General features: G+C 55.3%; 1 protein-coding gene across 3 annotated transcripts in view; it reads right to left on the bottom strand.

Annotated features, from left to right (window-relative positions):
- The window catches only part of CDH23 (cadherin related 23), a 363,598-nt gene that overhangs the window by 276,648 nt on the left and 73,509 nt on the right, over nt 1–13,441 (bottom strand). The gene's annotated exons all lie outside the window — the stretch shown is intronic.

Consider the following 13,441-nt stretch of genomic DNA (forward strand, 5'->3'; position numbering starts at 1 on the left):
GGAGGTGCCCAGCCTTCTGAGACGCCTTAAGCAGCGGGCTTGGGACCAGAGCACCAAGGACTGGCTCATGCGATTTCCCTCTGAAGGGAGGCAGGCCGCAGAGGACAGGAGAGGAGAGGCTCCCTGAAGACAACGTATAAACCACATTGTGCAACAGACCTCTACTGAGTCCCCACTGGGAGCCAGGTCCTGAGGGTCCACTGTTGGAAAGACAGCCTCATGGACGTGACCTGCTCTCACAGAGCCCACCACTTCCTGTGGGAGCCCAGGAGTGATCAGATAGTTCTGCCAATAAGTGAGGAATTCCATGGCTCATAGCTATGCGGCTCCGAAGGTCAGGACCACAAGGATCTGTTCTGCACTGGGAGGGATCTCAGTGATGCCTGGGAAGGATCAATCAGGGATGAAGGCCTCAGGGGATGTAGGAGGTCATGAAAAGCGGGGGAGGAGGGGTGGCTGTGCAAAGACCCTGTGGCACGGAAAGCAGAGTCAAGGGGAGGCTGGGGAGGGGGTGGGGGTCAGGCCCTGCCAGCTTGGTGGGACTCTGGCTACCAGCCTCAGAATACCATGGGAAAACTTTAGCAACATCCCGGGCACCTCACAGGCACTCAGTCCAGTTGAATGAATGGATGCAGGGAGAACAAATGAATGAGCCCGTCTACCCTCCTTCCACCCCTCACCAGTGACCTGCCCCATCCCTCCCTCTGCACAGCAACAGTCAACGGGATCTCTGAGGCTTGCTCACTTATTTATTTATTTCCTGGCGGCTGCTGGCACCGACCCATGTAGCCCGAGGAGCGTGGCTCCGTGGAAATGCCTGTAATCGCCAGCACACTTTAGGCATTACTTCCACACCATTTAGGGCTTTCCGCCCCAATAGCTGCTGTTGCATTTCCCTCCATCTCTATCTTTTGGGCTGTGTTGGGTGGCTTTTTTTTTTTTTTTTAAAGGTCTGCTGGCCCTTGAGATTGGGGGATCCGATGATTTGGGGAGGTGGCGAGAAAGACAAGGCCTTAAGAGAATTTATTATTCTCCCCCATTGCCCTGGCCTTACCCCAACCCTGACCAGGAAAGAAAAAGAAAAAGAAAAGAAAAGAAAAAAAAAAAAAACCCAATCACTTCAAGCTGCTCAGGAACCTGTGAAGATTTCTGTGTTTTCCTGTGCAGCCTGAGATGGGCTTGCTGATTTGAGCCGCAGCTCGTGGGAGGTGGGCGGTCGGGAACACAATAAGGGTCACTCCAGAAGAATCCTTGTCCTTCCAAACACCCTCCCCTCTGCCTTCTCCAGGCTCAGGGCTGCTCCTCCGAAGGCAGCAGACGTACAGTAAACCCCAAACCCTGAGTGCATGTGCTGGGGATAAAACGCATGACTAGCTCTGTGACCTTGGGCAAGTCACTGAACCTCTCTGGGCCCATTTCTCCAGCCATAATATGAGAACAACCACACCTTTCTTACCCACATGTGAGGATCCAAGGAGACAGGATGAGGAAAGAGACCCTCCTTTCCCCCCTTTCCCTTCCTCTCAACCCAAGTGTCACCCACCCCACTCGGCTTCCTGTGACTCCCTGCCCCCATGCAGCCTCCTGACCCAGCACCTGGGCAGCTCTATATTCGCCTACAGAGATGACCCCCGGCCAGAGAGAGGCTGTCTGGAGGACAGTCCTCCAAGTCTCATCATGTGTAAGCTGTCAACTGAGCGTGGCACATGCATTGTCTCATGTCACCTGCATGCTGGCACCCTGCGTCAGCACCACACCCATTTTCTAGAGACAGGACGTTTCACAGGGGCTCCAAGATGTGAGCAGTGAGACCAAGATGTAAACTGTTAACCACTGTGCAACCACTGTGGGAAGCCACCTCCAGGAGGAAGCTGGCTGCCGGTTCCAGGGGCTTAGGTGACACTAAAAATCACACTATGTGTGTAATACAACGAAAACGGGCAGAAGTGATCCATGGGGTTAGAAGCCGGATGGTGGCTGCTGTCAGAGGAGGGGTGGGAGGTCACCAGGCGGCTACGTGCTGGGGAGGCTCTGTGCTGTGAGGCAGGTGTGGTTGCACGAATGTGGTTGCTTTGCGATAACTCATAAACCTGAACACTTATACGACTGTTCACGTCTCTGTAAGGCACAGACCCCTCCCCCTCTCCAAGAAAGAAAACACATGGGTCCAGAGTGGGGGTCACTGGAGAAAATACTCCAGGGGTTCACCTGTCCCGCTTGCGTGAGGCTTTAAGCTCGAGGCCTTCCTGTCGGCCCTGTCCTTGGTCTCCATGATGGGGTGGACAGGCCTAGGACCCCCAGTCCCATTTAACAGAGGGGCACATGGAGCCCTGGAAGGGGAGAGCGACTCACCCAAGTCTGCCAGCCCCAGATGGTGGGGCTCTGGCCTTCTCCAGGTCAGAGCTCACCCCACTCTAACTGGCTGAGAGCCACTGGCTCAGCCAGCCCAAGGCAAGTTCAGCACCCCAAACCTGGGGCCACTCCAGGAAGGAAAGGCCAGGCCAAGGTCAGGAGGCAGAGGGTGGCCTGGGAGTGAGGTTTAGCAGCCAGAGTGAATGGAGCTGGTGTAGGAGCAACTCCAAAGGCAGGGACGGAGGAGGCCTGAGCCTTTAGGGCCAGCGGAGAGAAGACGGAGTGAAGGGCCTGGGATTAGGTCCCAGCCGGGTACTTCCGAAGGGAACACCCTGGCAAGTCTTCTGACTTCCCTGATGCTGTCTTGTCTGTAGAATGGAAACAGAGAGGGCCACCCGGCCCAGGCCTCTCCCACGGACTGTCCTGAGGGAGGGAGACTAGGGTGTGGCTAAATGGTGGGAAGGAAGGTGGTGCAGTGAGCTTGGGTGAGAGCACGGGAGGGCTTGGCATGAACAAAGGCCAGTGGCAGGAAAGTGACCACCTACAGTGAGGATGGAGGACAGGAAGACAGGAAAGCCTGGTGCTCAAAGCCTCATGCAAATGGCTGGGTTTCTATCACACAGGGTTTGTGCTGGGAATGGGGAGGCACCTGGAGCGGGGGGGGGGGGGGGGGCTGGGGGGCGCGGCGGTCAGGGCAGAGGCCTCTGTGCCATTTCCTTTCGGAGGCAGGGTTGGGAGGGGGACCAGCCTGAGCCTGTGACCACCCTGGACAAGGATGTGGCTGGGCATCGACTCTTCGAGGCTGGCAGTCCCGGTGCTGGGAGGTGGGCTGTCCGACCGATGAAGACAGTGAGCGGGGACGATTACATTGTACCTAGTGATTACGGCCTGGGCGACATCTCTCGGCTGCATGATCGCCTCTGGAGAGAAGAGTGGGCTTTTTAATAGACAGACAGGAGGCTTCACTTAAGGTTATTATCAAGAGGGAGAGCCCAGCCCCTCCCGGCTTCCAGCCAGCGCCACAAAGTTGCAAAGTAATTAAAGGCTGCTAAGGAATCAGAGAAATTACAATGATTCCATCAACCAAGAGCTCTCTGTCTCTCCCTCGTTTCCCCTCTCATGGTTGAAAGCAAGGTGGGCCAGGCAGCCTGCAAACACGTCAAAACAAGCCAATTGGGTGGGTGGGGGGCCTCAATGTCACGGGGCTGCCAGGCCGGTCCCCAAGCTGTTTTGACAAGAACTGAACTTGTTCAGGGAAGGAGAGGGGTTGAGACAAAAGCCCAGAGCCCCTGCGAACAGGAGAAAGAGCAGGGCAGGCTGACGGCCCGCCGACAGGCTCGCGTGGGCCTGAGCCCTGCACTGGGGATCAGCCCACCAGGCGGCTGCTCTTGGGCTTGGAGGGGCTGCAGGAGCCAGCACACCCCCACTCTCACCCCAGTTCCAGACATCCGGCATGTGCCTCCAGCCCAGGGATGGGCTCAGCCTTGTGGGTTCCAGAAACCATTCCCTGAGAACCTTCCAGATTGCCTTCCGTCTTTCCTGATTTGCCACTGATTTACTGGGGAGCTGGGGCAAATCGTTTGCCCCCTCAGGTTTTGTTAATCTCTACAGAATGTGTGGTTGGATGAAGTCTCCCTGACGGCCCCTCTTGTACCAGTTTTAAGGAGTCCATTTGGCATGCTCTCGGTCTATTATTAATTACTAGAGGCCTGGTGCATGAAATTCGTGCACGGGGTGTGTGTGTATCCCTGAGCCCAGCCTGCACCCTCTCCAATCTGGAACCCCTTGAGGGATGTCCGACTGCCCATTTGGGCCCGATCCTGGTGGGACATCCCTCTCACAATCCAGGACTGCTGGTTCCCAACCACTCACCTGCCTGCCTGCCTGATTGCCCCTCACCGCTCTGCCTGCCAGCCTGATCACCCCCTAACCACTCCCTTGCCAGCCTGATCAATGCCTAACTGCTCCCCTGCCAGCCTGATTGCCCCTAACTACCCTCCCCTGCTGGCCTGGTCACCCTAACTGCCCTCCCTTGCCGGCCTGGTTGGCCTTAACTGTCCTCCCCTGCTGGCCCAGTCACCCCTAACATCCCTCCTTTACCAGCCTGGTTGCCCCCACTGCCCTCCCCTGCAGGCCTGGTCGCCCCTAACTGTCCTCTCCTGCAGGCCTGGTCGCTCCCAACTGTCCTCCCCTGCTGGCCTGGTCACCCCTAACTTCCCTCCCTTGCCAACCTGGTTGCCCCTAACTGCCCTCCCCTGCCAGCCCGATTGCCCCTAACTGCCCTCCCCTGTTGGCCTGGTCCCCCCCAACTGCCCTCCCCTGCCAGCCTGGTCCCCCCCAACTGCCCTCCCCTGCAGGCCTGGTCACTCCCAACTGCCTCCCCTGCAGGCCTGGTCACTCCTAACTGCCCTTCCCTGCTGGCCTGGTCACCCCCAGCTGCCCTCCACTGCTGGCCTGGTCACCCCCAACTGCCCTCCCCTGCTGTCCTTGTCCCTCCCAACTGCCCTCCCCTGCAGGCCTGGTCACTCCCAACTGCCCTCCCCTGCTGGCCTGGTCCCTCCCAACTGCCCTCCCCTGCTGGCCTGATCACCCCACAACTGCCCTCCCCTGCCGGCCATCTTTGACCACATGGGGCTGCCATCTTGTGTGGAGTGATGGTCAATTTGCATATTAGCTCTTTATTATATAGGATTTCTAGGTGACTCTAGTTCCATTTTTTCCCCTTTGTCATTTTCCACGTTGCCTGTCTCCTACCAGACTATATATGCTTCTTGATCACTAATACCCCAATATCAACCAGTCAGTTCGTAGCAACAGAGCCTACCTGTTCAGTTCTGGGGACTTCAACCTTCTCAAAGCTCTCCAAGGACTTTTCGTAACCATCGGACTACCAATCAGTTACCCTGTGTGTGGTGCTTCATACAAGTGCTCCCACAGTAGAACTTTTACAACAACCCCAGTGTCTCCCCATTTTACAGATGAAGAAACTAAGGCTCTGAGAGGCTAATAAACTCCTTGCTCACGGCCTCCCAGTTTGAAGCTGGAGCTTGTGTGCATGGCTCCATCACAGCACGCAGCAGGAGGCACGTCACAGCAGTGGCACGAATCCTCACGCAGTAAAGCCAGAGCCGGTCCTGCTACACGGGGGGCCTTCTTCCACCATCAGTTCCTAAGCCTGCCCCCCACCCTGTGTCTGAGGAGACCCCACAGCCTGGAGAAAAAGGGGTTCAGGCAGAAGAGCTGCATCCTTCCTTCCACAAGCCCCACCACTGGGGAAGGAGATCATTTAAGAGAGAGAGAGAGATGAAAGAGGACAGATGAACGTGAGGCTGACAGCTCAACAATGGGGCAGGAACATCTCGCCGGCAGCTAGCATCTCCTTCCATTTAGAGTGCGTTTATTTAAAGGGGAGGGGGGGCACAATAAAAGGTGTCCCTTCACGTGCCGGGGGATCGCTAATGCAGGGGAACGCTCCACACATAGTCCCCTGCTTCATATTCATGGCAGAGGCTCCTGCAGTCACTGCAATAGAATTATATGGGTCCCCGAAGACTCCCCGCCAGAATCGGTGAGGAAACCGATGTAATTAAGAACACTCTTACCATTCAAACAAAATCGTAATTTTCATTACATCTGGGCTCCATCACTCTCCTGCTCCCGCGCTGTCCTCTATCCTCATGGTGAGGGTGGAGGAGGACACCCCCAGCCCTGACCACGTGCCCACGGGCATGGAATGAGGACGTGCTGCAGGGGTCACAGGGACCTGGGGGACTTGGCTTCACTCTACGGGGTGGAGGAGGGAGCAAGGAGCTTCGGAGTGGCTCTGAGCTGAGCTCTTTGGCCCTGGTTTTGAGGGGCTCCATTCATTCTCTCTTGAGCACCTGAGACCAGGAGGAGGATGCTGAACCTTCCCCGCAGGCAGGGGGAGCCGGATGGCACTTACCCATGTCCGTGGGTCTCCTGTTCCTCAGGAGCTATGTTGTGTGCACATTCAGGGACCAAAATCTTAGAGGCTGCCTCTGGGAGTGACCTAACCCCTAAGGTCACAAGGAGACAGTGTCACAATGACCACGGCTGGGTCCTGACCACCCAGGCGGTCCTCACTCTCATGGGCTCTGAGTGACATTTCTCCACCTGACCCTGGCAGCCTGTGTAAGGGTGTGTGTGACAGTCCTTAGCCCGTGTACCAGGCCCAGGGTCCCCTATCCCGGCTGTCTCAAAGCCTCATCCCTGCAACTTTTGGCAAATTCCAAGCAGGCCATGGCAAAGTTGCAAAAAGACACATGCAAAAATGCTGAAAAATAAGAAAGAACAAGACCATGGCTCTGGTTGAAAGCATATCTGACTCTGGGGGACTTGGAGACATCAGTGAACTTGACTTGTCTCCATTTTTCTCATCTCTAAAATGGAAGGATAATTCTCCCCTAACTTAAAGGGTTGTCATAGGACAAATGAAAGATGGAGTACATACTCGGATATAGAGAAGATATCACTTAAATAAGTACACACACACACCACCACCACCACCACCACCACATATACACACATACATGCACACACCACCACACAGACCCACATGCATGTACACACCACCATACATGCACACAACACTGCAAAACTATGTACAAACAGGTGGCCTTATTGCTTTGCCCACGTGCATATGTCACTCCACTGCTACAAGCCCAAAGCTTGCAGTCCGGGCTGCTGCAGGCTATACACCTGCCTGCTGTGAGGGAGGAGGCATTGTCAGTTGCTGACAGACAGTGGGAGGAGACCAGAGAAGGCACAAGCACTCAGGGTGCTCGCAGGGGGACAGAGACATGGCCTGGGGCTGCCGCGAACAACTGCTTTGGCTCTGGCCAGCAGGATCCAGAGCCCCTGAGATGATTTATTGGTCTTCCTCTCCCAGATCAATAGGCGGGTGGTTATAGATGCAGAGGGGGGCACCAGGCACCAAGGCCCTGAGGAATAAATTAATATGGCCTGTCAAGGGTTTGCCGCTCCTGGCAAGGGAGCCCACCCTCTCGTGAGCAGAGCTGATACCTTCGGGGAACGGCAGGCACGAGTCATTGGGAGCTGCCTGTACCCCCCACCTCTTGCAGCAACCTGAGGATGCAGTTTATAAGTCATTCAGCGTCTGATGGGCACGCTTCGAGGAGGACAGCTCGGGGCACTGCTGTTGAGCCCAGCAGGCACTAATAAGTTCGGCCAAGTCTATCTCTGCATGCTCTGGGTCTCGCCTGGCCACCACTCCTTGCTCCCCACATGCTCACAGCACAGGATATGGCATGGCTGAGGTTCAGGAATGGTAGGCAACAGAGGGCACCAGTGAGCACCAGCAGTAAGCTCTGGGGTGTGCTGGGAGGAAAGTGCAGTGTGGATATGGGCGGAGGTGGGGGTTGCCCATGTGTGAGCACCCTCTCCCGCTCAGCACAGGCCTGGCTACTCCTTCCCGCCACCCTGGATTGTGAGCAGGAAAGGACCCCTTGCCTGGGGAAACAAGATGGCGGGGACAAAGTACTCTGCACAAAGGCTCCTGCTGTCTGCCCTCCCAAGAGGCAGAGGGCGCAGCAGTGCTCTGTCCATTTGTGAAGTTCACGTCCATGGGCCAGGCCCCCATCTGGGTGCTGAGGACACACAGACGACCAAGCTCAGTCCCTGCTCAGTCTGGCAGGAGAGACAGACATACAAACAACTATGGCCACGGCCATTCACTGGGCACTTACCCATACATGATCCCATTTGCTTTAATCCTCACAGCCATTCTGCGAGGCAGGGCTCATCATTTCCATAGAATTGAGGCTACCTGCCCGAAGTCACATAACCAGACCTGGCTCCTAATCCTGGCTCCATTCTTGACTAGCTTTGGGCAAGAAACCTCTCTGCCTCTATGTCCACTTCTATTGGATGGGAATAGCAGTGTGACTACCACCAGGTGGTGGTTAGGGCTCAGTGAGTCCCCACATGAAAAGCACAGTGTCAGGCACATAGGAAACTCTCAATAATAGCAATAACAACATCAACATTATTATTACCTTAGAAATCAATTATTTTGTTTCATTGACAAATGATCATCTAGGATACTCTTCTCCCTGATTCCCCACCCCTATGAAGGAGATGCAGGGAATAAGTAACAATTATCTGTTCCTATTAAGTGATGCGGAGAGATGGTGCGGCCTAGTGGGACCCAGGTCAGAAGGCCTGGGATCTGGGTCTGACCTTACCCCCAGCCAGCTTTGAGGCTCAGGCAAGGACACTCAATTTCTAAGGCCACTGTCATCTTGTCCCAGCTGCACCCCTCCCCTCCTTCAGCCTCATCCCTACCTCATAGCTGGTCACCTGAAGCCACCCGTGACAAAGATCTATGCAGGACCCATCTGTCACAGAGACCTTAGCCGGGACCCAGGAGCACACTTCCAGCCCAGCTTTATTTCCACGAGGTAACAGCGGGCACCTACGAGGAACACACATACGCACACAGCCACTGTCCCTCCTGAACAGGATCTCTTGTCAGGGGGTAGAGTTCACTTTCCTCTTTGGGAAATTGCAATATAGGAAAAGAGGCTAAAGGATCTCAGAAGGTACATGATATTCAGAGACATCATAATCTCTGACGAACAAACTCCATTCGTCCTGTAAGGTCCCACATCAACAGCCCCTGTGTACAGACCGGCCACTCCTTCCACAGTACTTCCATCCGCTTTGCACACCCTCACCTATCCTGGCTTTTAATATATTTAGATGTAGCTAGACATCCGCTCACTTGTCTTTCTCTCTATAAAATCACCTTAATCACCAGCATTTTACTGCTTATACATGAGCCAAAACTGGGCTAAGGGCCTTTCCCGCCACTTCGGTCCAGCTCGCACAAAGACCCCCACAAGGCAAACACTGTTGTCCATCTCCTCGATAAGAAAGCTGAGGGCTGGAGAGGTTAAGTCACCATCCAAAGTGGCACAGCTGGCAAAAGGGAGAGTCCTTTTTCTCTACCCTGCATGTCCAAGTCAGCTTGGAATCCCCGGGCCCTGCTCCATAGCCATCTGACAGATGTTTGTTGAGCTCATTTAAAAAAAAAATTGAGTGGATCAGGGCACATGGATCAATCTGGGCTTTGACGGACGGGCAGAACTGGGTTTGGCTGGGAGAAGAAAAACACTCCAGTACTTGTTAGAACAGTACCGTGTGTGTGCCAGTGCGGGCAAGGAGAGACAAACAGACACAAGTGAACTGACCCCTGGGCTGACAGGGGCGCCCAGGTGGAGGACTACCAGGAGGTAAGCTGGGATATGTAGGCTGAGGCCAGATGGATAAAAGCCTCGACAGCCCAGCTGAACTTGTCAGAACTTCAAGGACATGGCATCCCTGAAACGGCAAAGGCACTCCTTGATCCTTGATTCAAGGAGCCACCTGGCATCATCTGACTTCTAACTCACATCCATCCTCCAGCCCGAACCCCCTGGCTCCGGGGAAAGCAGCTCCCCAGGGCACACCTGGGGGGCCGATAGCGTGGCACCAGGAGGAGAGGGACAGGACAGGATGGGGCAGCGCTGAAGGTCAGCAAGGCGGGCACGCACCCCGAGCGGAGGTACTGAAGCAGCACTGCTGGGCACAGACACAGGCAAACACGTTTGAGCAAATTGGAACGACATAAAAGTCTATTACAGCAAATCAAACAGCAGTCAGCATGACAGCCATTAGCCTGAAATGAATACACGGGGACTTAATGAGGTCTGTCGAGGCTGGCTTGGTGAATTAAGTTGCCAATTCTAGCAGGATTTCCCTTTTCTTTACGGACTTGAAAGCATCCACGCTGCCTCGTTAGGGCTTCGACAAGTGAATTGCAGGGCCTTTCACCCTGATAAAATGGATAATTACACGGAGAACAGCTTAGTGAGGGGAGAGGGGTGGGCAGGAGGGGAACGAGAACAAACAAACCCAAACATACCTGCCTGGCTTCTCCCAAGGCCAGGGCAGGGGCTTCCAGAGAAAGAGGGGGCAGGCTTGGGGGGGCTGGGGCAGGCGAGCTTCTCCCAGGAAAGGGGCAGTGCCCGGCCTTGATCTGCCTCCCACGCACTCCCATTCCAGACCCGAGGACATGGGTCTCCACGGATCATGTCTCCAGGCAGCTATGAGCCGGCTGAAAGTTCTCCTCACGGTCGGGCTGCCCCAGGACCTCTCAGACACCCTCGGCGGGGAGGGCTCCCGAGGTCGTGCTCCAGGGCTCGCGGTCACTGGGGCAGCCTGTGAAACACGCAGCTTCCCAGGCCAGCTCTCCCCAAACTACTGATTCATAATTGCAGGGACCCAGGAATACAGGGCGGAGCAAAAACAGGCTTACGGTCGTTCGCATGGAAAATAGCACAATATTAATAAATAACAAAACAAAAACTCTGCTTTGATGACTCACGACTCTAAACCTACATTTGCCCACCCTGTACGCCTCCTAAACACACTCTGGAAATTCTGATGTGCTGTGTTTGGGACCCTCTGGTTCCTCACTGCTCAAACAGTACTGAATGGCTTCTGAAACACATGGCTCTCCTGCTTCTGCTTGCATAACTCCAGGGCTGAAGAGCTCAGTACATCCTCAGGAGGGCAGGGAAGTAGAATGTGGAGCAGGTCTTACTTAGAAAGTTCTTCCTACGTAGACACAGACTTTGCCTCCTGGTAACCTGTTCCCATGCCTATCCTTGGGTTCCGAGCGCAACAGATCCAAATATATCAGGGCCCCTAGGGGTGGGGAAAGTGGAGGATGGGAAGGTAAGGGACAAGGTGCAGGTGGCTGGGACGGCCAGAGAGAAGCTGAGAGCAGGGAGGCCGCCACTGGGGCTTCTCTGCCGTCACCCAAGGAATAATGAAGCTCCAAGGGAAAGAAAGGGGCCTCTCCTACCAGATTCACCCTCAGATCATGGACGTTAGCCTGGTCCAAGCCCTAGTTTAACAGCCATTGGAATTGAAGCCAGCAGAGGGACAGTGACAGTTCCAGAGTCCCACCAACCAGCTGTTAGCACAGTTAGGACCAGAGCCCAGGTGCCTTGATCTCTAGTCTTCCTCTTCCCATGATACAAAACAGGAGCTCTACTGCTCACCTTGGCAAGATTCTGTTGAAACCCACCTCCTCCTCCAGGAAGCCTGCTGGGATTTCTCTGATCACTGGCAACCCCTCAGCACCGATGCTTCACAGGATCTACAGTGCTCCCCTGGGTCTCTAGTTTGCATTCTCACTCTGTTCAAAACTGCAGGGCCTCTGCCACAAATCACACTTCTCAAGGGCAGAAGCCTGGGGTTTCCAGGGTAACCTCAATGCAAACAGGAGGCCCTGGCCTCAATTCCAGGCCAGGCGTCAGCAGGTCCTTTGCTGGTACCCAAGTTGGGGACTGAGTCAGACTTAGTAAGTTCTAGCCCAGGTGACCACACCAGACAAGGACTGGCCAGTGCCAAGCCATCTCAGGTCAGGAGTGGCCCGGCCTCCATCCAGCTGACACCATATCCCCACTGGCCACACCGAGCATCCTCGATCGAGTATCAGGCCAGCAAAGTGACCCAGGGATATTTACACGTGAGCAAGTAAACCATGCGGGCCTGCGTCCAAGGACTGTGTGTCCTCGCAGCTGGCCCCTCTCAGTGCACCCTTTGCCCATCAGATGGGCACCTTATCCTGCCTTTCTTCTGTTTTTATTAGATAAGAGGGCTGTGTCCAGAGAGGTTAAGTGACATGTCCAAAGAAACCCAGCAATCTGGGAGCAGAGCAGGGGCTAAGCGTAAGGTCTCTTGCCGCTAGTTTGGCTCCTGTCCTTGCACATCCCTCTGGCCTCCCATGTCTCCGTGCAGTGAGAGCCTGGCCCAGTGCCAAGCCCACAGCAGACACTCAATAAATATTTGTTAAACAAATGAATGATGGAAGCAGCTCTCTCCTGGGAGGCAAAGGCCTTGGAGAATCCCGGGAGATTCCAACAGGGTGGTGTTGGAGGTCATACCTCCTGGCAAGGGGGAGAAGAAGGCTGGCCCCCGCCCAGGGCTGGGAGGAGGACTGTGACCTCCTGTCCCCTTGCCATCGCTGCTGCCTGCTGCCCTGTGAGGGAAGGCAGAGGGCAGCCATGCCTGTCAGGATGGCAGCTGAGCAATGGGTCCAAGGCTCATTAACTCCGAGCCGTGCCCTTGGTTTCCGAGCCCGGGCCTGTAGTGCAGGCTGGCACGTAGAGACCCTTAATTAAATTAGGGAGGCTTCCAAATGAGAGGGGGCCCAGAGCCAGGCTGCAGTCCCAGGCACGCCGGCCACAGCTCAGGGCACCACACCCCATGCTGGGGACTGTGGGCTCTCCCTGATTATATCCTGCCCCACCAGGGCATGGGCGTGGGAGCCTCTGTTATGTCCCCACCTGCACACTTGTCCTCTCTCCCCTCTGTCTGGCATAAGCATCGGACCCTTGGCTCACAGCTGAGCAAGAAGGGCCAGAAACAGGAGCTTGAGGGGCATGAAACAAGGTCTCCTCGTCCTTGAGGGAATCTGAGGCTGTGCTGGGAGTCAGGAGGCACAACGTCTAAGCTGTGTGACCTTGGGCAAGTCACTCTACCACTCTGAGCCTCAGCTCTCTCATCTACAAACGGAACAGATATTTTCTAAAGACTCTTCCAGGTTTCCCGATCCAATGACTGATCCAACACAAAGAGGCTAGGACTCAAATGCCGCGGTGCCAGCCTGCTTCTCTCCAGCGGCTTCCATCTCCCATCATCCCCACCTCAGCCCCTCGCTGCTGCCCCAACCAGAGCCCTGAAGACAGGCCTGAGGGACGTCCAGTTGGAAGCTCTTTACCCACCACCTTCAAGGTCTCTGAGTCGCTCACTGCCCGCCCAGAGGACTGCCAGCAGCCCCTGGGGAGAGCGACAACAAGCAACGAGCATCCTGGTGCCGTGGTGAGCCAGCAGCCAATTTATTAACGAACCGTTTGTAATGCAATAATTGGTACTTCTCAATTACCAGCAATGGCTTGGTTTTACACGCATGCACTCATGCAAACACGCTCTGAGTACACAGACCACCCAAAGGAGCCAAGGGCCAGGGGGACAGCGCGGATCACAGGACCAGGGC

Source organism: Eptesicus fuscus, chromosome 17, assembly GCF_027574615.1.
Source record: "Eptesicus fuscus isolate TK198812 chromosome 17, DD_ASM_mEF_20220401, whole genome shotgun sequence".
NCBI classification, from domain to species: domain Eukaryota; kingdom Metazoa; phylum Chordata; class Mammalia; order Chiroptera; family Vespertilionidae; genus Eptesicus; species Eptesicus fuscus.